The sequence below is a fragment of the Bufo bufo genome, chromosome 1, assembly GCF_905171765.1.
Source record: "Bufo bufo chromosome 1, aBufBuf1.1, whole genome shotgun sequence".
Classification (NCBI taxonomy): Eukaryota; Metazoa; Chordata; class Amphibia; order Anura; family Bufonidae; genus Bufo; species Bufo bufo.
This window is the reverse complement of record NC_053389.1, coordinates 523,641,976-523,669,528: the sequence shown is the minus strand read 5'-3', so window position 1 is coordinate 523,669,528 and position 27,553 is coordinate 523,641,976. Positions and strand designations below refer to the sequence as shown.

At 46.7% G+C, this 27,553-nt stretch overlaps 1 long non-coding RNA gene across 1 annotated transcript in view; it reads right to left on the bottom strand.

Annotated features, from left to right (window-relative positions):
- Window positions 1-2,042: 2,042 nt before the first annotated feature.
- LOC120981856 overlaps window positions 2,043-27,553 on the bottom strand; it is a 26,911-nt gene continuing 1,400 nt past the window's right edge. Inside the window, exons 2-3 of the long non-coding RNA XR_005774797.1 lie at window positions 21,157-21,163; window positions 2,043-2,156 (exon numbers count right to left, since the gene is read on the bottom strand). This is a non-coding gene — a long non-coding RNA (uncharacterized LOC120981856). The remainder of the gene's footprint in view (window positions 2,157-21,156; window positions 21,164-27,553) is intronic.

Here is a 27,553-nt window from a genome sequence, read left to right as displayed (position 1 = left end):
GTCACAGATGATAGCTAAGGACCACAGTGATGTCAAAGTGGATAGATGATATGTAGCATGATGTCATAGCTAATAGCTAAGTCCACAGTGAAGTCACAGCACAGGGACAATAACAATAAACACATCATCATATAAAGATAATATATACAGTGATGTCACAGTATCGGGATGAATCAAAGTGATGTCACAATACAGGAAGCACTGATGCAGTAATAAGATACTGAGACACTATAGGAAAGGGTTATTTTTAATAGTGATATCAAAGTATGGGAATAATACACACAGTCATGTATAATATGCAGCACTTCAGCCACCTGTAGCAAATACAAGTCCACTGCAGGAGCGCCGACAGTCTTTCAAACATGCAGTGTTTTCTTTTTACCTCATTGTGCCCATATTGTATGTGAGTGAGCAATAGAAGTCATACTCACAAGTAGGGATGAGTGAAGGCGATTCGCATAAAACTTTGAATCCTGTACGGAGGGAGCGCTCTGTACAGTATTAGGATGTATTATAAAGGTACCACTTGGGAAATTCGGGAAATTGTTATTTTTTTTAAGTAGAAATTAATTTCTAAAGTTATTACCCGAAGTCTCACGAGAATTCGCGAAGTAATAACTTCGTCTCATCGGAGTCAATACATTCTAATACTGTACAGAGCGCTCGCTCCGTACAGTATTCTAACAAAGTTTTATGCGAATCAACTTCGGATGCTTCATCCGAAGTCGATTCACTCATCCCTAGTCATAACCATAGAAACGAGCAGTGTATAATGTGATGGAAAAATGAATCCAGGGAGCAAAGGAAGCAATATGGACAATCACAATCCATTAGTAAGTGTTGTATTAACTTTCTCTATATAATAAATGACACTTGCTGAAGTGAGACAACCCCTTGAAGGCCAAGTTCACACTTCAGTTTTTTGATCAGTTATTTCCATCAGTTAGGGCTCATGCACACGTCCGTTATTGTTTTGTGGTCCGTTTTTCACAGATCTGTTGTTCCGTATCTGAGTTTTTTTTTCTCTGCTTCAAGTCCTCTTCCGTTCCGTTATTCCTCAAAACATATCCGTATGGTTTCCGTATGCGATCAGTTTTTTACAGATCGGAAAGAGTAACTTATTAATCAGCAAACACATGAGCAATATCGGCTTGGCATAGCATTTCTACAGTATGGATCTGCAAAATACGGATGACATACGGATGTGTTCCGTGTGCGTTCAGTGTTTTTTGCGGACTCATTGACTTGAATAGGGCGTTGGACCGTGATTTGCGGACAATAATAGGACATGCACGACTTTTTTGTGGAACGGAAACAGAATGCACACGGAGTACCTTCCGTTGTTTTTGGGGACCCATTTAAGTGAATGGTTCCGCATACGGTCCGCAAAAAAAACGGAACGGAAGCGGAAAGAAAATAAGTTTGTGTGCATTAGCCCTTATTGTGAGCCAAAACCAGGTGTGGTCAAAAACACAGAACTTGTCTCCGAGTGGGCTTCACTACCGGTTTGGGCTCACAATAACTGATGGAAATAACTGACGTGTGAATAAGGCCTGATGTTTCATAATCACAGCGAAACCATCAAATTTTTCTTTAAAAAAATCCAGTGCAACCAAAACAGCTGCAGAAACTACTTATGTAAATCCCATAATGTGTGCCCTTCCCTATTCGGACCACCATGGCCCTGGATTGGCTTGTGTCAGTGGCCAGCTGTAATCTTTGCCCATCTGGGCACTTATGCCATGCTGCACTATGGCTTTTGACATGCCCACAATTATGTACGTGAATGGAAATCCCAACAGGACATACAACCCTCTGCCATGGTCCACTGGGACCCTCCATGTGAACACATAGGTGAGTGTGGCTGATATTAGGGCTACTGTCCCCTCCATATTACAAGCTTGTCAGTAAGTAGCAGGTTTATTGCACTTTCCCCTTAAAATGGCGGAAACCTTAGGTTCCTGACAACAGCGAGCTAATCTGCGTGCTCGTAGCGTCAGAAGATAAACTGGGGGAGGGGAAATGTTTCTGCATCAATAAAGTTTTCAAATAGCCAGGGACTTCCGGTTGCCGCGCAAAGCATGATGGACCTTGTAGTTGGTTTCCTCGGCAGCGCTAGCTCACTTGCTGGCCGGTGATCGGAAGCCTGGGGAGCACTGAGGAGGTCAGTAAGCCTGTTTACCGCTGCGATGCTTCGGGTTATCGGTGCGCTGTGGTTAGAGAGCCGTCCATGGAGCACTCGCCATGTTTCTTCGGGCGGCCCAGCTGTCTGCCCACTATGTTGTCATCCTGTCAGGCTGCTGTCTAGGCAGTGTGATGCGGCATCGGTACGGGAACGTGGAAACGGTGTAGAGAGTAGTGTATGATCTCCCGGGACTTCGCCCCCTGTCACAGCGGCTGAGGGCAAAGTAACCAGGAGCAGTCCGGAGCGGGGCATTGTACCGCGTGTGGTGCCATTTGTGTGCCACCTTTCTGTAATATGTGGACTTGGCAACCAATCAGGTTTCGCCTTCTATTTTGCAGCTGATGTTAAAAAAAATGAAACAAGTGATGTGATTGAAAAAAGCTGTTGAGATGGCTCACCCTCCGACCAGCAAGGAAAGGGTGCACCTGCAGCAGGCTCCACCCAGTGGTAGGGCACACCTACACCTGGAGAAACAGATAGAGATCGTTTATTATACAATATCAGACCCATAAAGTACCTAGGAAGTAGACCGTATACCATTTAGTACATGGTTAAAAAATGGAGTCAAAAAGACATGTTACGTAATAAAATAAAACGTAATAAAAACTTGGAAAATCTATTAGAATTGATAGTTAAAGGTCCCTTAGGAACACTATATGATTATAGGATCGGGCTTTTGTAGACGCTGAAATGGATCCCACCGATTGATTAGTGTTTCTGCTGTTGATTAGTGTTGAGTGAACTTCTGCGTCCAAAGTTCGGGTTATCGAAGAATCCCGTTCTGGATTCCAAATCCCCTTATGGTCCGTGGTAGCGGAATCCATAACGGGATGCTTCGATAACCCGAACTTTGGACGCAGAACTTAAAACACAAGTTCGCTCAACGCTACTGTTGATATCTCGCGATAAATCCGCTTTGTAGTGTCAACATCTTGCGATATCTATAGATAGTTCTCTTATCGTCCCATATTTGTAGTATGCAGGTAAATGACTACAACATAGTAACGGCGAAATTGCTCACTCTTTCTGAGATCGCAGCACGGAGTCCCGCACTTTCCGTGGCGTCCCACGTGTTGCGGTAAAAAGGCTCTTACCTCTGGCTTCTTCCTATGGTGAGTAATTGCGGTGTATTGCTTAGATGGACACTTGTTGGCCCGCGCCGAGGTCTCCCAACATTGGGCACTGTCTGTGTGTCGGCGTTCCACGCGTCTCAATACATTCAAACGCAACAGAATTTTGCATGTGCTTTAACTAGCAGGAGCGCTCCGGAACTTTGTAGCTTTTTTTTGTGCAGTAGGTTTTCAAGCTCAATTGGTCCGGAGACGTATTCACACCATACGCGTTTCGGAGTTAACACGGACTCCTTCCTCAGTTTTTAACCGTGTGTATGTACTAAATGATATAGTACTTTCTAGGTATTTTATGGTTAATGTCATATCACTACTGGTGAATTTTGAAGTGACGTGATTGGTTGGTGTGCTGACAGCGACCTCTGGTTTTCTGCCATGTGGGAATGGGGTAGTTGTTGGTCCGAGGTGCTGGAATGGAGTCTGGACTGTGAAAAACTGCTCCATGTCAAATGCCCTCAAAAGACAAGGGGCACTGCCTCCGACTGGAGAGGAAAAAGTTCAGTCTCCAGAAGCATCAAAGCTTCTTAAGGCCTCATGCACACGACCGTTGTGTGCATCCGTGTCCGGTGTTCCATTTTCCGTGATTTTCTGCGGACCCATTGACTTTCAATGAATCCGTTGAAAACTCGGAAAATGCACCGTTGTTCATCCGCGTCAGTGTTTCCTGTCCGTTCAAAAAAAATAGGACCTGTCCTATTTTTTGGACGGACAACGGTTCACGGACCCATTCAAGTCAATGGGTCCGTGAAAAAACACGGATGCACACAAGATTGGCATCCGCGTCCGTGATCCGTGGCTGTTGGCTACTTTCACACAGACCGATCCGCAGATCCGTCTGCATAAAAGCTTTTTCAGATCTGAGTTTTCACTTCAATCTGATACTGATGACCTATGCTGAAGATATGATTGCTAGAAAATACCTTTAAGAAAAGTGAAGAATATAAAGGAGGTAGCGGTATATTATTATTGAACTTCCACAGCCGTGGCCACCCCATCAGTCCCTGTAGCCAGTTGTCATACAGTCTACAGTCAGAGGAAGTCACTAGCCCTATGACTATGCTGTGAAGTGTCGGGAAGCTCCCAGAAGCATGGAGAGTAGACAGACTGCTAGAATTGCACATGGTAGTTCTGGCACCGAGCCACAATAGGGCATTACTTCTGTGGAAGTCCAACTGAACCTGTATGGCACCTTACAGGCTTCATGCCAGTGTGCATGTGCCCAGACTCTCTGATCCTTTGGTACACGGTTGAGCACACAAACATCTGGTGACTGATCATTTCACAGACCAGCCATGCGCGTTTTAGTCCATATCGGCAGTTACAGTTGTTCAGAGTGGCCGTACATGTTCAATGAAACCAGGGGATGGGCGAAAGATTGTTTGTTCATGAGCGGGCTTTCCTTGAAAAAAATATAGTTAGTCTTACTATTGGATGAAAATTTCAGGCTTGGCGTTCTTCTTTTCAGAAGATGGTGGTCTGTCATCGATCAGGTAAAATGATTGACTGTTAAGTTTCCCCAGATGAATGATCTTTTCTGTTCAAATTGTCCATTTTGAGCAACTTTAGATTAATGCTAGCAATGAACTGGTGGGTACAGGTGCATCTCAATAAATTAGAATATCATTGAAAAGTTAAAGGGGTTGTCCACATTCAGAGCTGAACCTGGACTTATCCCCATTTTTGCCCCTCTGGATTGTGCAGGGCAAGGGCTTTTTTGTTTATTTTTACTAGGGATCGACCGATTATCGGAAGTACCGATATTATCAGCCGATATTCAGGATTTTGTACATTATCGGCATCTAACCTTGCCGATATACTGATAATGCGTATAAAGGGAATACTAGTGGGCGCTTCCATTATTGAAGGGAGCACTAGTAGGCAACGGGTGCCAGGAGTGGGAAAGAAGCGCAGCAAGCACTTCCGATACTCACCCTCCCTGGTCTTCTGTCAGGTGACAGTGCAGCGCGGGCCGGAGAACACAGGGGAGCGAGACGCCGGACCTGGTGATGAAGAGGAGCTGCGGCGCAGGAGAGGTGAGAAGTTTTTTATTTTATTCATCTGAGGTCTGATAGGGGTTAATAAAGGGCTGATCTGAGGTCTGATAGGGGTTAATAAAGGGCTGATCTGAGGTCTGATAGGGGTTAATAAAGTCAGTGAGGGGGGGGGGGATGGTGTGGAAATTGGCATTTGGAACTAGTATTTTATAAATGTAAATATAAATTGAGAGATTGGCACACTTACATACGGAGCCACACGGAATCTTTACAATTTATTATAACTGTGTATAATTAAAATATAATCCAATAAAAATGCACATGTAATAAAATACAATATACTATACAGTAGATTCAATTGGTCATACCCAATCACCTTGGTTAGGGTTAGTTCATGTGGATACTACCACTGGGGGGGGGGGTGTTCACAGAAGGTTACAGATGCCCTAAGTATTTCTTTGGTATAAAGCCTGCTCTACTGGTATGCAGGAAACTACTATTGCGCGTCAGTTGTGGCTCCTGTCTTGATAAATGCTAGATTACTCCTGTATCAGATTAACACATATTGCAATTGTTTGCGTTGGAATAGAAAATGCAGCCAGTTTGCAGGTATCACTGGTGTGTCTCAGCAGGCGACACATAGGTGTATTCCTCCACTTGTTAATACAGTCCCTGTGTTTTTCTCAAACACTTTATAGTTGATTCTTAAAGGAATGTTCACAAAATTCCGCACAAACTTTCGGATGAATTATCGTTTAAAAAAATCGCATGAAACAATCGCATTGACAAATCGACTAATCCATGTTGATGGTGTTCACAGGATATGTGTTAGAGTCAATACTGGTGACCTACAATCGTGGGCTTACCTTCCCTTGTACCCAGCTGGTTTTTCAAGTCGTTTGTTGAATCCGGCTGCAGGCCGGCGTCCCGGCTTCTGCTACGTCGGCGTCTTGATAATGAGTAGGTCACGTGGATTGTGTTTCCAGTGATAGTTTCCCAGCAGGTTTAAGGCAGGTTATGCGAAGCGTCCATTCTCTTATCCTCGAGATCCTTTTAAATAACAGTGCACTGTTTAATCGAGGTTCAAGTCCTTGTGGGGTGAAGCATTTGCCAGACGCGTTTCGGGGATGGCTCTCCCCTTCCTCAGTGGCAACACCCATTGCAAGTGGATTGTGGGTTTTTATACCCTTTAATGGTCTTATGGAAAAGAAGGATGTGGATTCCTTGAATGTCGATTTTTCACATATATGATTATTCTATAGATTTTTTTTTTTTTTGGTATTTCTTATTACTGTGAGTACCCGTATTTGCTTGTATGTTTTGTAGTCAATGCGATTTTATTATTTTTAGAATATTTTTGTACATGCGGTTTTTGATGCGATTGTTGTTTTTTTTTTTTCCTTTTCTGATGCGTTTTTTTTCTTTTGGTGCGTTTTTTTCATATTGTTTTGCATTTATCAATGCTGGGTTTGCTGTGTGTAATATTTTCTTAAAATCACATCCCTAGTCTCAGTTATACGCAAATTACTCAATACATTCTATATTTCTGGTGATTCTTGTATTCAAATTGATGTCTTCAAAAATGACTATCTTTAAAATTAGGTTGCTGTAAATCTGACGCGCAATAGTAGTTTCCTGCATACCAGTAGAGCAGGCTTTATACCAAAGAAATACTTAGGGCATCTGTAACCTTCTGTGAACACTCACCAGTGGTAGTATCCACATGAACTAACCCTAACCAAGGTGATTGGGTATGACCAATTGAATCTACTGTATAGTATATTGTATTTTATTACATGTGCATTTTTATTGGATTATATTTTAATTATACACAGTTATAATAAATTGTAAAGATTCCGTGTGGCTCCGTATGTAAGTGTGCCAATCTCTCATTGATAATGATTTAATTGAAGGGTGAATTCACTAGATTGTGCACCTTCCGTGAGTGTGTGGTCAGTGAGCTATTTCCACCAATTTTTCTAAATGATAAATTGACTACCAACTAAGGGCTTTATTAATTTATAATTGACATTTATAATACACTAGTGCCAGATGCAAATTTTCACCACCTCAGTGACTACTAACTAATATAATATAATTTATACAGATATAAAATATCTCATAATATATCGGATATTGGCCTGAAAGGTCACAGATTATTGGTATTGGATCTAAAAAATCTATATCAGTCGATCCCTAATTTTTACACTGCTAGATAGAGGCCTCCGCCTAGCAGTGTTCTCTGTGACGTCACCAGCACTGATGGCAGCGCTAAAGCCTGCCCAGTTGTGCCGGTGATGTCACCGGATCTCCAAAAAAAAAGCCTTTGCCCGGCGTGATTTACCGCAGGGCAAAGGAGAGCTTTGAGGCATGGAATTCTCTGATGCTCATGTCAGAGCGGCTGAGTGGGTGAAAACAGGGATTGAACCCGAACAACCCCTTTAATTTATTTCAGTAATTCAGTTTAGAAAGTGAAATTTATATTACATAGATTCATTACATACATAGTGATTTACTTCAAGTGTTTATTTCTTTTCATGTTGATGATTATGGCTTGCAGCTACTGAAAACCTAAACGTCAGTAGAATATTACCGTATTTTTCGCCCCATAAGACGCACCCCCCCCCCATGGGGGAAAATGCCCCTGCGTCTTATGGGGCGAATGCTGACATTTTTACATCGTTGGCTGCGATGTATGCGAGAGCGGGGAGGGACTGGGAGGAGGAGCTGGGGGCGGCGGGGCGGTGCAGTCACTGTAGTCCGGCCCCGCCGCTCCAGTGCTGCACTATAAATATAAAATGTCTCATTCAATTAAAAGTGATTACACATCTCCCCCACTCCTAGTATTACCGTACATCCTAACAGCTTCTGTAGAATGCAGGCAGGCCGGGTGGGCGGCAGCATAGCTCCCTGATGTCACGTGCCTGCACCGCCTAATTTATGAATGAAGCAGGCAGCACAGGCACATGACGTCAGTGAGTGATGCCGGCCTGCCTGGGTTGTACACAATCTGTTAGGATGTACGGTAATATTAGGAGTGAGGGGGCATGTGTAATCACTTTTAATTGAATTTGACATTTTATATTTGTATACTGCAGCACTGGAGCGGCGGGGGGGGGGGGGGGGGAGAATCTGTGGATGACAGTTTTATGGGGAACATCTGTGGATGGCACTGTTAAGGGGTGGGGGGGGTCTGTGGATGGCACTGTTATGGGCTGGGGGGTCTGTGGATGGCACATATATAACAGTGCCACCCACAGATCCCCCCCCCCTGTAACAGTGCCACCCACAGATCTCCCCCCCCCCTGTAACAGTGCCACCCACAGATCTCCCCCCCCCCCTGTAACAGTGCCACCCACAGATCCCCCCGCTGTAACAGTGCCACCCACAGATCCCCCCGCTGTAACAGTGCCACCCACAGATCCCCCCGCTGTAACAGTGCCACCCACAGATCCCCCCGCTGTAACAGTGCCACCCACAGATCCCCCCGCTGTAACAGTGCCACCCACAGATCCCCCCGCTGTAACAGTGCCACCCACAGATCCCCCGCTGTAACAGTGCCACCCACAGATCCCCCCGCTGTAACAGTGCCACCCACAGATCCCCCCGCTGTAACAGTGCCACCCACAGATCCCCCCGCTGTAACAGTGCCACCCACAGATCCCCCCGCTGTAACAGTGCCACCCACAGATCCCCCCGCTGTAACAGTGCCACCCACAGATCCCCCCCGCTGTAACAGTGCCACCCACAGATCCCCCCGCTGTAACAGTGCCACCCACAGATCCCCCCGCTGTAACAGTGCCACCCACAGATCCCCCCGCTGTAACAGTGCCACCCACAGATCCCCCCGCTGTAACGGTGCCACCCACAGATCCCCCGCTGTAACAGTGCCACCCACAGATCCCCCCGCTGTAACAGTGCCACCCCCAGATCCCCCCGCTGTAACAGTGCCACCCACAGATCCCCCCGCTGTAACAGTGCCACCCACAGATCCCCCCGCTGTAACAGTGCCACCCACAGATCCCCCCGCTGTAACAGTGCCACCCACAGATCCCCCCGCTGTAACAGTGCCACCCACAGATCCCCCCGCTGTAACAGTGCCACCCACAGATCCCCCCGCTGTAACAGTGCCACCCACAGATCCCCCCGCTGTAACAGTGCCACCCACAGATCCCCCCGCTGTAACAGTGCCACCCACAGATCCCCCCGCTGTAACAGTGTCACCCACAGATCCCCCCGCTGTAACAGTGTCACCCACAGATCCCCCCGCTGTAACAGTGTCACCCACAGATCCCCCCGCTGTAACAGTGCCACCCACAGATCCCCCCGCTGTAACAGTGCCACCCACAGATCCCCCCGCTGTAACAGTGCCACCCACAGATCCCCCCGCTGTAACAGTGCCACCCACAGATCCCCCCGCTGTAACAGTGCCACCCACAGATCCCCCCCCCCCTGTAACAGTGCCACCCACAGATCCCCCCCCCCTGTAACAGTGCCACCCACAGATCCCCCCCCCTGTAACAGTGCCACCCACAGATCCCCCCGCTGTAACAGTGCCACCCACAGATCCCCCCGCTGTAACAGTGCCACCCACAGATCCCCCCCGCTGTAACAGTGCCACCCACAGATCCCCCCGCTGTAACAGTGCCACCCACAGACCCCCCGCTGTAACAGTGCCACCCACAGATCCCCCCGCTGTAACAGTGCCACCCACAGATCCCCCCGCTGTAACAGTGCCACCCACAGATCCCCCCGCTGTAACAGTGCCACCCACAGATCCCCCCGCTGTAACAGTGCCACCCACAGATCCCCCCGCTGTAACAGTGCCACCCACAGATCCCCCCGCTGTAACAGTGCCACCCACAGATCCCCCCGCTGTAACAGTGCCACCCAAAGATCCCCCCGCTGTAACAGTGCCACCCACAGATCCCCCCGCTGTAACAGTGCCACCCACAGATCCCCCCCGCTGTAACAGTGCCACCCACAGATCCCCCCCGCTGTAACAGTGCCACCCACAGATCCCCCCCGCTGTAACAGTGCCACCCACAGATCCCCCCGCTGTAACAGTGCCACCCACAGATCCCCCCGCTGTAACAGTGCCACCCACAGATCCCCCCGCTGTAACAGTGCCACCCACAGATCCCCCCCCTGTAACAGTGCCACCCACAGATTCCCCCCCCCTGTAACAGTGCCACCCACAGATTCCCCCCCCCTGTAACAGTGCCACCCACAGATTCCCCCCCCTGTAACAGTGCCACCCACAGATTCCCCCCCCCCCTGTAACAGTGCCACCCACAGATTCCCCCCCCCTGTAACAGTGCCACCCACAGATTCCCCCCCCTGTAACAGTGCCACCCACAGATTCCCCCCCCCTGTAACAGTGCCACCCACAGATTCCCCCCCCCTGTAACAGTGCCACCCACAGATTCCCCCCCCCCTGTAACAGTGCCACCCACAGATTCCCCCCCCCCTGTAACAGTGCCACCCACAGATTCCCCCCCCCCCTGTAACAGTGCCACCCACAGATTCCCCCCCCCCCTGTAACAGTGCCACCCACAGATTCCCCCCCCCCCGTAACAGTGCCACCCACAGATTTCCCCCCCCCCCGTAACAGTGCCACCCACAGATTCCCCCCCCCCCTGTAACAGTGCCACCCACAGATTCCCCCCCCCTGTAACAGTGCCACCCACAGATTCCCCCCCCCCCGTAACAGTGCCACCCACAGATTCCCCCCCCCCTGTAACAGTGCCACCCACAGATTCCCCCCCCCCTGTAACAGTGCCACCCACAGATTCCCCCCCCCCCTGTAACAGTGCCACCCACAGATTCCCCCCCCCCTGTAACAGTGCCACCCACAGATCCCCACCCCCCTGTAACAGTGCCACCCACAGATCCCCACCCCCCTGTAACAGTGCCACCCACAGATCCCCACCCCCCTGTAACAGTGCCACCCAAAGCACACCTTTTGGTTAAAAAAAAAAATTTCTTCTTATTTTCCTCCCCAAAAACCTAGGTGCGGTATATAAGATTAATTAAAAAAAGATTTTTATTACAGAGATGTTAACCTAATGAAAAGTATGTACAGTATATACACTCAATACTTGGCTTCTTTTGCATGAATTACTGCATCAATGCAGTGTGGCGATCAGCTTGTGGCACTGCTGACGTGTTATGGAAGCCCAGGTTTCTTTGATAGCGGCCTTCAGATCATCTGCATTGTTGGGTCTGGTGTCCCTCATCTTCTCTCAATACCCCATAGATTCTCTGGAGTTTGCTGGCCAATCAAGCACTGAGATACTGTGGTTATTTTACCAGTTGTTGGTACTTTTGGCAATGTAGGCAGGTGCCAAGTTTTGCTGGAAAAGGAAACCAGCATCTCCATAAAGCTTGTCAGCAGAAGGAAGTATGAGGTGCTCTAAAATTTCCTGTTAGACGGCTGCACTGACTTTGGACTTGATATAACACAATGGACCAACACCAGCAGATGATTGGCTCCACAAACCATCACTGACTGTGGAAACGTCACACTGAACCTCAAGTAACTTGGATTGTGTGCCTCTCCACTCTTCTATCAGACTCTTGGACCTCGATTTCCAAATGAAATGCAAAATTTACATTCATCTGAAAACAGTCCAGTCCTTTTTCTCCTTAGCCCAGGTAAGACGCTTCTGACTTTTTCTCTGGGTCATGAGTGACTTGACACAAGGAATGTGACAGTTATAGCCCATGCCCTGGATACATCTGTGTGTGGTGGCTTTTGAAGCAGTGACTTCAGCCGCAGTCCATGCCTTGTGAATCTTCTCCAGATTCTTGAATGGACTTTTTTTTTAACAATCTTTTCAAGGCTGCAGTTATCCCTGTTGCATGTGCAACTTTTTCTACCACACTTTGTCCTTCCAATGACCTTATGTGGCTTCTTAATTTCCTTGTGGAGGGTGTCAATGACTGTCTTCGGGACGACTGTCAAGTCAGCAGCCTTCCCCATGATTGTGTAGCCTACTGAACCAGACAGTGTAAGGCCCCTTTCACACGGGCGTCACGGATTTGGTCCGGATGCGTTGTGGGGAAACCCGCGAGTGCAATGCGTTTTGCATGTGCATGATAAAAAACAGACTGTGGTACCCAGACCTGAACCCGGACTTCTTCACTGAAGTTCAGGTTTCGGTTAGGTGTTCTGTAGATTTTATTATTTTCCATTATAACATGGTTATAAGGGAAAATAATAGCATTCTTCAATACAGAATGCTTACTAAAATGTGGCTTTTTAGGGGTTAAATAAAAATACTCACCTCATGCACTTGATCGCGCGGCCGGCATCATCTTTTTTCTTCTTCTTTCAGGACCTGCAAAAGGACCTTTGATGTTATCGCACTCACCACGTGGTGAGCGCCATTATGTCAGTGCAGGTCCTTTTGCAGGTCCTACAAGAAGATTGAAGAGGATCCTGACTGCGTGATCAAGTGGATGAGGTAATTTTTTTTATTATTTTTTTTTTACCCATAAGCAACATTTTACTTAACATTCTGTATTGAAGAATGCCATTATTTTCCATTATAACAATGTTATAATGGAAAATAATAAAGTGAATGGACATCCACAACATCTCCTTAGCAAACATCCGTGAAAATCGCACCGCATCTGCACTTGCTTGCGGATGCTTGTGATTTTCACGCAGCCCCATTCACTTCTATGGGGCCTGTGTTGCGTGAAAAACGCAGAATATAGAGCATGCTGCGATTTTCACGCACCGCACAAGTGATGCGTGAAAATCACTGCTCATCTGAACAGCCCCATTGAAATGAATTGGTCAGGATTCAGTGCGGGTGCAATGCGTTCAACTCACGCATTGCACCCGCGCGGAATTCTCGCCCGTGTGAAAGGGGCCTAAAGGCATTTGTAATCAGCATTTTGTGCTGATTACAGTGTGACACCATTGGGGTCATTTATCAAACTGGTGTAAAGTAGAACTGGCTTAGTTTCCCATAGCAACCAATCAGATTCCACCTTTCATTTTTCACAGCTCCTTTGGAAAATGAAAGGTGGGATCTGGTTGCTATGGGCAACTAAGCCAGTTCTACTTTACACCAGTTTGATAAACGACCCCCCCATGAGTCTACAATATGGAACTTTTTCATAATATTCTAATTTTCTGAGGTACTAACATTTCAGTTTTCATTATCTCTAAGCCATAAGCATCAATATGAACAGAAATAAAAATGAATATACATAATAATGAGTTTGACTTTTTGAATTAAATTAAAAAACTTTAATTTTTCAATGATATTCTAATTTATTGAGGTGCATGCGCTTCCTGCATCGCTAGCTGTATACTGGTGACAGGAGCCTGACTTTCAACAATGACCTGCATGAACTCCACTAACAGGAACCAGTCTTTCCGGGTTTAGGTTTCTGTTGTCCCATTGATCGCTGTAGCGTGCTTTTTCAGGTAAAACTCGGAAAATGAGAATATCATAGTAACAAGGCCGAAAAAAGACATTTGTCCATCCAGTTCGGCCTGTTATCCTGCAAGTTGATATCGTGCAAAGTTCATTTATTTCAGTAATGCAACTTAAAAGGTGAAACTAACACATGAGATAGACTCATTACATGCAAAGCAAGATATTTCAAGCCTTTATTTGTATAATTTGGATGATGATGGCTTATGAAACCCCAAAATTCACAATCTCATAAAATTAGAATATTACATGAAATCAATATAAAAAAGAATGTTAAATAGAAAAATGTAGGACCTCTGAAAAGTATATTCATGCATATGTACTCAGTACTTGGTTTGGGCCACTTTTGCCTCAATGCGGCGTGGCATGATGCTATCCGCCTATGGCACTGCTGAGGTGTTATGGAAGACCAGGATGCTTCAATAGCAGCCTTCAGCTCTTCTGCATTGTTCGGTCTCATGTCTCTCATCTTTCTCTTGGCAATGTCCCATCCATTCTCTATGGGGTTCAGGTCAGGTGAGTTTGCTGGGCAATCAAGCACAGTAATCCCATGGTCATTGAACCAGGTTTTGGTACTTTTGGCAGTGGGGGCAGGTGCCAAGTCCTGCTGGTAAATGAAGTCACCATCTCTATAAAGCTCGACTGCGGAAGGAAGCATGAAGGGCTCCAAAATCTCCTGGTAGACGGCTGCATTGACTCTGGACTTAATGAAGCACCGTGGACCAACACCAGCAGATGACATGGCTCCCCAAATCAACACAGACTGTGGAAACTTCACACTGGACTCCAAGCATCTTGCATTGTGTGGCTCTCCATTCTTCCTCCAGACTCTGGGACCTTGGTTTCCAAATAAGATTCAAAAGTTGCTCTCTTCAGAAAAGAGGACTTTGGACCACTGAACAACAGACCAGTTCTCTTTTTCTTTAGCCCAGGTAAGAAGTTTCTGACGTTTGTTGTTCAGGAGAGGCTTGACAAGAGGAATACGACATTTGAAGCCCATGTCCAGGATCCGTCTGTGTGTGGTGGCTCTTGATGCACTAACTCCAGCCTCAGTCCACTCCTTGTGAAAGTCCCCAACACTTTTGAATGGCCATTTTCCTGACAATCCTCTCAGGCTGCGGTCATCCCTGCTGTTTGTGAACCTTTTTCTTCCACACTTGTCCCTTTCACATAACTTTCTATTAATGTGCTTTGATACTTGCACTTTGGGAACATCCAACTTCTTTTTGCAATTAACTTTTGAGGCTTTGGAGAGTGTCAATGATGGTTTTCTGTACAACTGTCAGGTCAGCAGTCTTTCCCATGATTGTGATTCCTACTGAATCAGACAGAGACAATTCAAAAGGCTCAGGACTCCTTTGCAGGTGTTATGGATTAATTAGCTGACTAGAGTGTGACACTTTGAACCTAGAATATTGAACCTTTTCACAATATTCTAACTTTCTGAGATAAGCTGTAAGCCATCATCATCCAAATTATAACAAAGGTTTGAAATATCTCGCTTTGCATGTAATGAGTCTATCTCATAGATTAATTTCACCTTTTAAGGCTACTTTCACACTTGCGGCAGAGTGATCCGGCAATAGGGTTGGGGCGATATACCGGTTTTTCGATATACCGCGGTATTAAAAAAACGGCGATATGGCGATATCGCCGTTTCCTAATACCACGGTATATTTCGTTACGTCACAGCTTTAAAAACAGAGTCCGCGGCACCGCTGCGCTGCCCCCACCCATCATTATCTATATCTTCTCCTGCTTGTTCGGAATGCGCTGTCTCCGACTCCGCCCACCGACCGACGTCTACTCTAACGTCGGAATCAGCACGCCCCCAGGCCGAGACTAGCAGCGCTGAGCGCAGTATACTTACAGACTACAGCAGAGAGTGGCGGGAAAGTCAGTCAGACTCCGAGATGAACCTGCTACACTCCGTTCCGACTCCCGTCCCACCCACCCCCTGCGGAGAGAAGAGATTCCAGTGACTGTCGACCCTATATCACAGCTGCCGGACGGGCAGCTATTAAAAGGTGTAAAATGTCACTCCACTTAGTTCTGCCTATTACCCCAGTTATATGTCTTGGACTAGGCCCAGGCCCAGTGCCCACTCAGTCGGTCCTTCATGCCTGGCTGCGCTGCCTACCAGTGCCACTAGCTGCATGCTCCTGAGCCATCATGAGTCCCTGCACTCCTGTCTCCCTCCAGTACCTCCCGGCTCCCCCATGACATGATGAGCATGACGGTTGACCAACAAGAAGGAATAATGGTGGGCAGCCACCCGGCACACTGGCCAGACAGGTCACCGGTGACAATTTATGTCACAGTCACACAGGTAGCCCATAAGACATGGAGGGGGCAGCTGCTGCCCCCAGCCCATATACTCTAAGTAATGTCTCCTTTTGTGACTGCTGCAGCCTGAAGGCGCAGCTGCCCCCCATTATAACTGTATGTAATGGCTCCTTGCGGCTGCGCTCCTGCTGGCCCCCCATACAGTATAACGTCTCCTGCTGGCCCCCCATACAGTATAACGTCTCCTGCTGGCTGCTGCCCCATAGTCCGTCCAACTCCATACATTATAACGTCTCTTGTGGCCGCCGCCTGACCGCCCGCCCATACAGTATAATGTCTCCTTGTGGCCTGGCTGGCCGCCCCCGGCCGCCCCATACAGTATAACGTCCCCTTGTGGCCCCTAGTATAGTAGTCCAGAGAGAGTATAATGTCTCCGAGGACCGAGTCCTGAGTCCCCTGGCTGGAGTCTGGACTGGACGGTTGCCAGCCCTGGCAAGTGACTGCTTTTGGCCTCTTTTTCTGCCTTTGCCCAGCATTCCTATGATCCCATCCCACCGGCCGGGCCACAGCCCATGCAGCCCCACATCGATCCTCCCAGCCATGTAGTATATAATGTTTCGACTTGTTGTGGCCCCCTGGCGGGTGGCTGGCTGGCCCCCATACTATGGGGGCAAAGCAACAAGGAGATATTACTGTAGTGAACTGTACACACAGGATGGTCAACTCAGTCAGGACAGGAGTCAGACTCAGTCCACAAGGAGACATCATACTGTATGGGAGGTGGAGGAGCGGACGGAGGCTACTATTTGTAGCATCCTGAGTCCTGCCATACGTATAATGTCTCCTATTGCCACCATACAAACAGTATATGTCTCCTTGAACTCCTTCTAGCCTTTAGTATAGCAAGCCTGAGGCGGAGGCTGAGCCAGCTGCCAGACACAGAGGGCCGCCGCCTCCCCAGCCCGCTCTCCTCTGCCTTCCCCTGACTGATTGAGGAGGACGAGACGAGATGAGGACCACGGTCACGGCCACCAGTCAGACACCCACCACCAGACAGGAGTGAGGAGGACAGTGAAAGGGATCCAAGTTATCCAACTGTCACCAAATTTGCTGCGTGTTGTTGGCAGTACTTGAGCTTCACCCGGAAAGCAGAGAATATCTCAGTAAGTAATAATCCCTAGTAAGTTAGTAATAGTAACTGCTGCACTTTAATACTTTTGATATGTCATAGTGACGTATCAAAAGTGTTGATCGTTGAGGGTCCCAAATTTGGACCCGCAACGATTGCAAGAATAAAGAGTCAGTCAGAAGGACTATAGTGTCTTGTCTCCTTGTACCAGACACAGAGGGCCTCCCCAGCCCACTGACCGAGGAGGATTGAGGACACGGCCACCAGGTCAGACACCCACCACCAGATAGGACCAGTGAAAGTGAGTCTGTCCAACCAAATTTGCTGCGTGTTGAAGTTACAGTTGGCACTTGAGCCTCACCCGGAAAACAGAGAATATCTGAGTAAGTAATAATCCTAAACAAAATGAAAAGATGCAACAATCTTGACATCCACACACAGCAAAGGTTTTATAGTATAGTAACTAGACAGTAAAGCAGATTTGACACTAGACTGTGTAATGACAGTCTAGAGAGCCATAAGAAATTTATTTAAGAAGTTTTATCTTTTTGTTTTTATAGGAAAGTTAACTAACCAGCAAGCACCAATAGATAGAGAGACTAGTATACCACTACATCATAGATCAAGGACAATCGGTTAGTCCACTGTCCACAAGGTGACCGTGACCGATCACCAGAATACCGTGAAAAAGGAGAAACATGGCAGCAACAGTCAGACAACTCAGATTCATCAGAGCCAGACTTCAGCAGTCAAGGTGTTCTAGTTCTTCTACCAGATGAAACAGAGCAAACCAGCCAAGAAGAGGTTGTAGTAAAACCAAATTGCTCAGCTCCAGTATGGAAATTTTTGGTTTTGAAAAAAGGAATGCTGGGGGCGGGGGGAGAACAGTATAGTTGATGGTGATCCAATTTGCCGCCAATGTAGGAAACATGTAAAAGCCAAGGGTGGTAATACATCAAATTTGACCTCCCACTTACAATTCCATCACCCAAAAGAGTACCAAATAGTAACTGAATTGAAAAAAAATTAAAATCCATTAAAAATAGGTAGAGGAAAAAGGCTGTGTGATTCTGACAAAGGTCAGTTAACACAACCAACAACAAATATTAAAGAATGTGGGACAAAGGACGTCCATATGACCGCTCTTTCCCCAGAATGGAAAAAATGTACACACGCCATCACTAAATGGCTGGTTAAAGATATGATGCCAATGTATACAGCTACAAAAAGAACCATTCCATAACATGATCAAAACACTTAATCCCTGTTATGAAATTCCAGATAGAAAATATTTTTCATCTGTAGCTATCCCAAAAATGTACCATGATGTACTTATAAAAGTACAACTTAAAGTTAGGCCTCCTGCACACGAACGTATTTTTTTGCGGTCCGCAAAAACGGGACCCGTTTTTCCGTGATCCGTGACCGTTTTTTCGTCCGTGGGTCTTCCTTGAGCCAAACGGATCCGTCCTGAATTACAATGCAAGTCAATGGGGACGGATCCGTTTTGACGTTGACACAATATGGTGCCATTTCAAACGGATCCGTCCCCATTGACTTTCAATGTAAAGTCTGGAGTCCCTTTTATACCATCCGGATCGGAGTTTTCTCCAATTCGATGGTATATTTAACTTGAAGCGTCCCCATCACCATGGGAACGCCTCTGTTAGAATATACTGTCGGATATGAGTTAGATCGTGAAACCTCATTTCCGACAGTATATTCTAACACAGAGGCGTTCCCATGGTGATGGGGACGCTTCTAGTTAGAATATACTACAAACTGTGTACATGACTGCCCCCTGCTGCCTAGCAGCATCCGATCTCTTACAGGGGGCTGTGATCAGCACAATTAACCCTTCAGGTGCCGCACCTGAAGGGGTTAATTGTGCTATCATATCCCCCTGTAAGAGATCAGGGCTGCCAGGCAGCAGGGGGCAGACCCCCCCCTCCCCAGTTTGAATATCATTGGTGGCACAGTGTGCGCCCCCCATTGGCCCCCCCTCCCTCTATAGCATTAACAACATTGGTGGCCAGTGTGCGGCCTCCCATCTACCCCCCCCCCCCATCATTGGTGGCAGCGGGTTACTAGCAATAGTACAATAGTAAAAGATTCATACTTACCTGGGAGCCTGCGATGTCTGCTTCCGGCCGGGAGCTCCTCCTACTGGTAAGTGACAGTTCCATTTAGCAATGACACTTACCAGTAGGTGGAGCTCCCGGCCGGACACGAACATCGCAGCAAGCCGGTAAGTATGAATCTTCTACTATTGTACTATTGCTAAGTAACCATGGCAACCAGCGTCCTGGTTGCCATGGTTACCGATCGGAGCCCCAGCGATTAAACTGGGACTCCGATCGGAACTCCGCTGCCACCAATGATGGGGGGGGGGGGGGAGATGGGAGGCCGCACACTGGCCACCAATTGTTGTTAATGCTATAGAGGGAGGGGGGGGCGCACACTGTGCCACAACGAATTATTACAATAGAGGGAGGGAGGGGGGGGGGGGGGCGCACACTGTGCCACCAACGAATTATTACAATAGAGGGAGGGAGGGGGGGGGGGGCGCACACTGTGCCACCAACGAATAATTACAATAGAGGGAGGGGGGGGGTGGGGGGGGGCCGCACTGGCCACCAATGATATTTAAACTGGGGAGGGGGGGGAGGGTCTGCCCCCTGCTGCCTGGCAGCCCTGATCTCTTACAGGGGGCCGTGATCAGCACACTTAACCCTTTCAGGTGCCGCACCTGAAGGGGTTAATTGTGCTGATCACGGCCCCCTGTAAGAGATCGGGTGCTGCCAGGCAGCAGGGGGCAGTCTGTACACAGTTTGTAGTGTATTCTAACTAGAAGCGTCCCCATCACCATGGGAACGCTTCTGTGTTAGAATATACTGTCGGTTCTGAGTTTTCACGAAGTGAAAACTCAGCTTTGAAAAAGCTTTTATACAGACGGATCTTCGGATACGTCTGTATAAAAACTAACACTACGGCCACGGATCACGGACACGGATGCCAATCTTGTGTGCATCCGTGTTCTTCTTTAATCAAGACGGACCCATTGGACTTGAATGGGTTCCGTGAAACCGTTGCCGTGAAAAAAATAGGACAGGTCATATTTTTTTCACGGCCAGGAAACACGGATCACGGATTCGGCTGGCAAAACGGTGCTTTTTCCGATTTTTCCACGGACCCCATTGAAAGTCAATGGGTCCGCGAAAAAAAACGGAAAACGGCCACAACGGCCACGGGTGCACCACAACGTTCGTGTGCAGGAGGCCTTTGTGAAACTTTAAACCAACAGCAACATTTCACTTACATGTTGATGGTGGACGTCCAAGGATCGTTTGAGCCTTACTGGACTGTGACCAGCCATTGGGTAGATAACGACTTTAACCTTGTATGTCGTTCGCCTTGATACATTCTATATGCCTGAAGCACATACTGCAGCTAATTTGGCTGTGGCTATTAAAAATGTCTTATCCCAATGGGAAATCCCCTCATGACCCAACCAGTCACTGCGCCTTTACAACCGACAATGGTTCAAATATAGTAAAGGCTTTGAGGGAGATGAGTCAGAAAAGAATACCTTGCTTTGGCCATTGCCTACATTTAGCTGTAATGGCTTCACTAGATGATGATCGCTGTCAAGCAGTCATCCGGAAAATGCCGTTTAATAGTTTTCTCATTTAGTTCCTCGTGGAAACTTCAGCTTAGGTTATGCGAGAAGCAAACAGAGCAAAATTTACCTAACCCGAAAATAGTTGGTGACTGCAAAACTAGATGGGGTTCGACATATAACATGCTGTCCAGAATCTGGGATCAAAAAGATTTGATCAATGCTGTTCTTACAGAAAACACACAAACAGGCTATCTTGAGCTGAATTGGTCAGACAGAAATGTATTGTCTGAGTGTTTGTCTCTCTAAAAGAAGTTAGTGATCTGACGACCTGTTAAGTGGGGAGGAGGCGGTAACCAGCAGGCTCTCTTTTGCCATTGCTAGATACACTGTACAGCGGTGTGTTCAATCAAAGGGATACGGATACAGAGATGTTGGAAAAAATGAAAAGAAGAGCCAAAGTAAAACTTACAGACAAGTATAGTGATAGCCAAACAATGTCTGTACTTGAGATTTGTACAGCTCTTGATCCCCGTTATAAATTAAAGGGACTCTGTCACCACTTTCTAACCCCCCCTTTTAAAAGTATTGTTCTCTCCATGGCGCCCTTGTGATTAAAAGGTGCTGTTATAACATAAAATTGCCGTCTCGTTTTGATAAAAATACCTTTTATCTAACCTGTCAATCTTGTGGATAAGGTGCCCAGGGCGTTTCTGAAGGTCTGAAGCTGCCGCCCGCCGTTGGTGCCCAGCTCTCCCCTGATCCTTTCAGCGCCGCCTGAATGTAAAGAAATCCGCCTCCGGCTCTCGCTCAGTGCCCCCTCCTCCTTTTCAAAGATCCCGCGCGTGCGCACCAGGCCTGTGCTCGTCTTATGAGGAGGTTGAGCGAAGTGCGCGCATGCGCACTTCGCTCAATGAGGCTGATTCTAAAGGTCCGCACGGGCGCATCAGGTACAGGCCTGTGCGCACAGCGCGGGATCTTTGAAAAGGAGGAGGGGGCACTGAGCGAGAGCCGAGGCGGGATTTTCTTTACATTCAGGCGGCGCTGAAAGGATCAGGGGAGGAGCTGGGCACCAACGGCGGCGGGCGGCAGCTTCAGAGCTTCAGAAACGCCCTGGGCACCTTATCCACAAGATTGACAGGTTAGATAAAAGGTATTTTTATCCAACGATCGGCGAATTTATGTTTATAACAGCACCTTTGTAATCACAAGGGCGCCATGGAGAGAACAATACTTTTAAAAGGGGGGGTTAGAAAGTGGTGACAGAGTCCCTTTAAATGTCAGTGCTGATCCTAGCCTAACTAAACAGCGCATTGAAAATGAGCTCATTCAGATTCAGTCACAGTCATTGCCATCTGGTGAAAGTTCCAGTACTTCCAATGAAAACAGTTTTGATAGGGCTAGAGGTCTCGCTTTTTTTCTGTCTAAGAACAATAAATTAAATGCCAATACTCAGATGTGTGACGAGGCAGCTTTAAACCCCACAGCTGAAATGGAGCTGTATTTCTCTCTTGCAGTGGAACCTCTAAACACTAAACCACTGCAGTGGTGGAAACATTCCTCTGAAATCAAGACTGCCACTGCTATGTGTCTTGGCCAAAAAGTATTTAGCAATTCAAGCAACTGCAGTAGCGAGTGAAAGAATGTGGTCCAAGGGTGGGCTGATAACAGGTGTTTGCGGGAAGACTGAAACCCAGTACTGTATCAAATTAATATTCTTAGTACAGGGCTCGACAAATCCCAGGCGCCGGTCGCCTTGGCGACCAGAAATTTAGTCCTGGCGCTTGGGTATTTGTCACTCCTTTTCAAAGGTGCCCCCGGGCGATGGGTGAGGAGCTGCCTTCTGTCCGGAGGCAGCACCGTGTGAACAGCTCCTCAGTCAGCTCCGTCACAGCACACAAGAAGCGAGACGCTGGCAGCAGGGGAGGGGAGGGGCTCAAAGGGAGTGTAATCTGATCCTAGAGTGGAAGCTGCTTCTGCCAGCCCCTCCCCTCCCCGCCCACCAACCAATCAGAGCTGAGGCAAGGGACTAGCAGCTCTAGTCACTGACACAAGTACAGGAGGAGTCTAGAAAGAATCGAATGAGTCACAGGTTAAAGAATCTAAAGATCCGATTAGTTAGAGACTCATTCGATTCTTTGAGTTAAAAGAACAGGTTACACTGAGGCTGTTGGCTGATGCTTTTGTTGCAGCAGTGATCAGATTAAGGGACAGGAGCAGAGAGATAAAAGTGACAGATGACACAGAGTTTAGATTACAGGTTGAATTAACCCTTTAGATCAAATTGCTTCTCAAGGAGATATACATGTTAAAAGGGCATCCCTTCTTCTGTCTCATTCAGTAGCTATATAACTAAGGGTACTTCACACTTGCGGCAGGACGGATCCGGCAGGCTGGTTATCACCCTGTCGGATCCGTCCTTCCGCTGTTTCGTCGCCGGACCAGGCCGCTTCCGTCCCCATTGACTATAATGGGGGCAGAGCTCTGGCGCAGCACGGCAGTGCATGGTGAAAGGCCGCTGGACTAAAAGTCCAGCATGTCCAACTTTTTAGTCCGGCGGCCTCTCACCGCGAACTGCCGTGCTGTGCCGGAGCTCCACCCCCGTCCCCATTATAGTCAATAGGGTCCGGGGACGGAGCGGCGGTATATGCAACATGGTATACAGCATTATTGGGGGGCTCTATGGAAAAGTGGGGGGGGAGCACTATGGGGGCACCTACTGGGGGCTTTATGACGCGGCTCCGCCTGGCTCCTACTTTTTTAGCTTGCTCCTAGATTCCAAGGAAATTTGTCAAGCCCTTCTTAGTAAAAATGAGTAAAGCATTTTAAAATCCCTTTCTGGGAGAGCAAAATTAACCATTGAAGAAAACATATGTCGGCTAAATATGACTAATTTTTTAGACCTGGCTAGTTCAGTCAGTCAGTGCAGTCAGACGAGAGACCGTCACCAGTGTGTCGTGTCCTGTTGTGCAGGAATCATGCTCTGTGTGTGTGACTGTCACTGTGCATGATTCTCTATTATGGATTTGGACACTGCTTGTGTTGCAAGAATGCACATAGATATATACCGATTTAGAAGAATGCTGTGTGTCTTAGGGCCTGACCTTACTTTGACAGAATCCCTGATGGTTTGGTTATGCTGTCAGTATAATTCTGTAGAAGTAAGGCCATGCAGAGACGCACAGCATTATAAATCAGTATAATAATGCTGTGCAATCCTGCAAAATGAACAGTGTCCAGACTCCAGTGAGTCCACACCAACACCACAACAGATCATGATTCCCGCTTGTCTGAAAAAGGCTTTAAGGTAGCCATATATACACATGAAAGAGCACCCACAAACTACAAAGACATTCTCAAAAGGAACAAAAAAGAACGTCTTTGTAGGTGCTAATTATCTGCAGACTGCATATGGATAGATTCCTAAGTTATTGTTTGAGCTTGTTTGTTCTTGTCACATAAGATAACAAATGTCTGTCATTTGGCCATTCTGAATCCGACATCGCTCAGATGCTGGGTTGGTTCCAATGAATGCCACAGTATCGAACTGCCCAATCATTCAGGCAGTTTAGTTTATTTGCATAATTTTAAGAGAATTTAGTCTGTACAAGGGCTCAGGTGACGTTCAGAACCTTTTCTGCATGGTGTCCGTCAGCTGAAAATATCTAACCTGACAAATCAACCACCATCCAGACAATGATCAACAAACGGTGACTACTTTTAGAACGCCTAACTTGGCCACTTTATCTGATAAACATAAATGTCTATGACTACAGCAGACAGTTTGTCTCGTCATATCTGTTTCTTTTACACTGAAACTGAATTTTCACTACTGTTACTGTTATTATCTGGTAAAAGGATATGTAAAGAAATATAGTTTTTCCTTTAAATCCTCTGCCTACTTAATAGGAGCAATTGTAAAATGTGTAATACTTTACAATTAAAGATCTGAAGCACGAGTCCATATTTTGAGTGTTTTTTCTTCGAAATGGGAATTTATCGCGATATACATCGTTATCGCGATAAATTTCTTAATATCGTTATCGTGGGAATATTTTTGATATCGTCCAACCCTATCCGGCAAGCAGTTCTGTCGCCAGAACTGCCTGTCAGATCCGGCAAAACGTATGCCAACTGATGGCATTTGTAAGGCCTCTTTCACACTTGCGTTGTCCGGATCCGTCGTGCACTCCATTTGCCGGAGGTGCCCGCCGGATCCGTAACACCGCAAGTGAACTGAAAGCATTTGAAAACGGATCCGTCTTCAAAATGCGTTCAGTGTAACTATGGCACCCAGGACGCTATTAAAGTCCTGGCTGCCATAGTAGTAGTGGGGAGCGGGGGAGCAGTATACTTACAGTCCGTGCGGCTCCCGGGGTGCTCCAGAATGACGTCAGAGCGCCCCATGTGCATGGATCACATGATCCATGCGATCACGTCATCCATGCACGTGGGGCGCCCTGACGTCACTCTGAAGCGCCCCGGGAGCCGCACGGACGGTAAGTATACTGCTCCTCCGCTCCCCACTACACTTTACCATGGCAAACAGGACTTTAGCGTCCTGGCAGCCATGGTAACCATTCAGAAAAAGCTAAACGTCGGATCCGGTAATGCGCCGAAACGACGTTTAGCTTAAGGCCGGATCCGGATTAATGCCCTTTTTTTGGACTGATCCGGCATTCCGGTATTTTGAATGCCGGATCTAATACATTCCTATGGGGGGAAAAAACGGATCCGGCATTCAGGCAAGTCTTCAGTTTTTTTGGACGGAGATAAAACCATAGCATGCTGCGGTATTATCTCCCTCCTTAACTGAACTGAAGACATCCTGATGCATCCTAAACGGATTTCTCTCCATTCAGAATGGATTAGGATAAAACTGATCAGTACTTTTGCGGTATTGAGCCCCTAGGACTGAACTCGATGCCGGAAAAGAAAAACGCTAGTGGGAAAGTACCCTAAGTTGCATTACTGAAATAAATTAACTTTTGCACAATATTCAAATTTTTGTAGTTTAACCTGTATATCTGGCTGATCGTATTTCCAGACTGTATGGAAATCCACTGTGCTTGTGTCTGCTGTGGACGGCGCGGTGCAGACTCAGGTTTTTAATGACATGAAATATGACCTAAGGGAACGCAAGATCCATATATGAAAGGGTACGGTTTGGGAGGGATTATTGTCAGACAGCCAGTATACTTCCCTGGCAGTGACCGGTGAACTCTAATTTGCCTACTGGACGAGATGGAATCAAACTGCGTCTTGTTTATGGAGCGGCAGCATCGGTATGTCTAGGCTTGATTTTATGTCACCTGTCCAGTGGTGGTAGCTCCTTGCTAGGGTACATTTTGCTGGTATTTCTCAATCGCCTCTCTGAATGGAGAAGTGGTGCGCACGTTGGTTCACTCCATTCAGTTCTTTGGGGGCTGGTGGAGATAGACGGACCACCGTGCAGTCTGTTATCGCCTATCCTTCATTATTTGGAGTGGTGTGTTGATGCGTGGCGGATACACTGCAGATTTTCCACTGCAGAATTGTAGGCGAATTTAAGGGGATTTTGCAAAATCTCATTCACATGGTGCTGAAATTTGAAATCTGCTGCATGTCACTTTAGGCTACGGATTTCCACCACAAGTTTTAGGGTACTGTCACACTAGTAAGGGTACTGTCACACTAGTAAGGGTACTGTCACACTAGTAAGGGTACTTTCACACTAGTAAGGGTACTTTCACACTAGTTATCTGGCTAATACACATGCATCAAAGATAAATGACACCACGTTCACCATATGTAAGTGTAACCACTCACGGTTTGATGCACCAATACTCCAGGCTGGTGTGGTGGGTCTAGGTTCTGATAGATGGATCCAAAACTATCTTTGTTGTACAATCGTCCACTGTAAAAAGGATCCAAAAAATGTTTTAGCGGTGTTTACAGCAGTTTCATGAAGGAAACGAAACATCTTTGAGGTTTTGTGTGATTGAAGTTGTATGTCCCTCACCGAGAGGAGGAGACCTAAATAGAAAAATATTACAAAAAGAGACAGTAGACCCACAGACTAAAAACGGTGAGCCCACTTGGCCTCAATGAGGTGTTATCCTTCGGATGTTTTATATGACTGTCCGTCGCATCCGTATATATTGGAAAGATCTACATTCTGTATAAAGAATATTTATACCTGTCAGAAAATAAGTGTATCAGACCGAAAAAGGTCGAACAGTATATATATCAAACTATAGGTGAAGAAGGATATCTTGATAAGGCGTATCGCAAATTTTATAAACCGTTAGCCTTATTTCCCTAAATCACTTTTTCCTCCCTCCTTTGTTGTAAAAATTGCTGTTCCCACTATAATATACCCTAGCTTATTATATAATTCTATAATGTCTTTGACTTTTGAATGACCATTGAAGCTAATGCTTATCTGGCTTATCAATGATCATTCACATCCTAGCGCTGAGTGACTATCTAATATATATATATATATATATATATATATATATAATCTTCTCATTATTACAAATGACAGTTGAAGATAATTATGGATGTAAGGAACTTTATTCAAATAAATTACACAAGCATAAATTTTGCAAAGGCCTTGTTATATCGAATTTTATTCGATCTCATACGATCTAATAAATCTTTATCGAATAACCTGTCGACGAGTTCTGCATGCGTCGAACTGGTAATAGCCAGAAAACTATATTGAATATTTATTCGAATTATGCATGTGTCGTATTTGTAATAGCCAGGA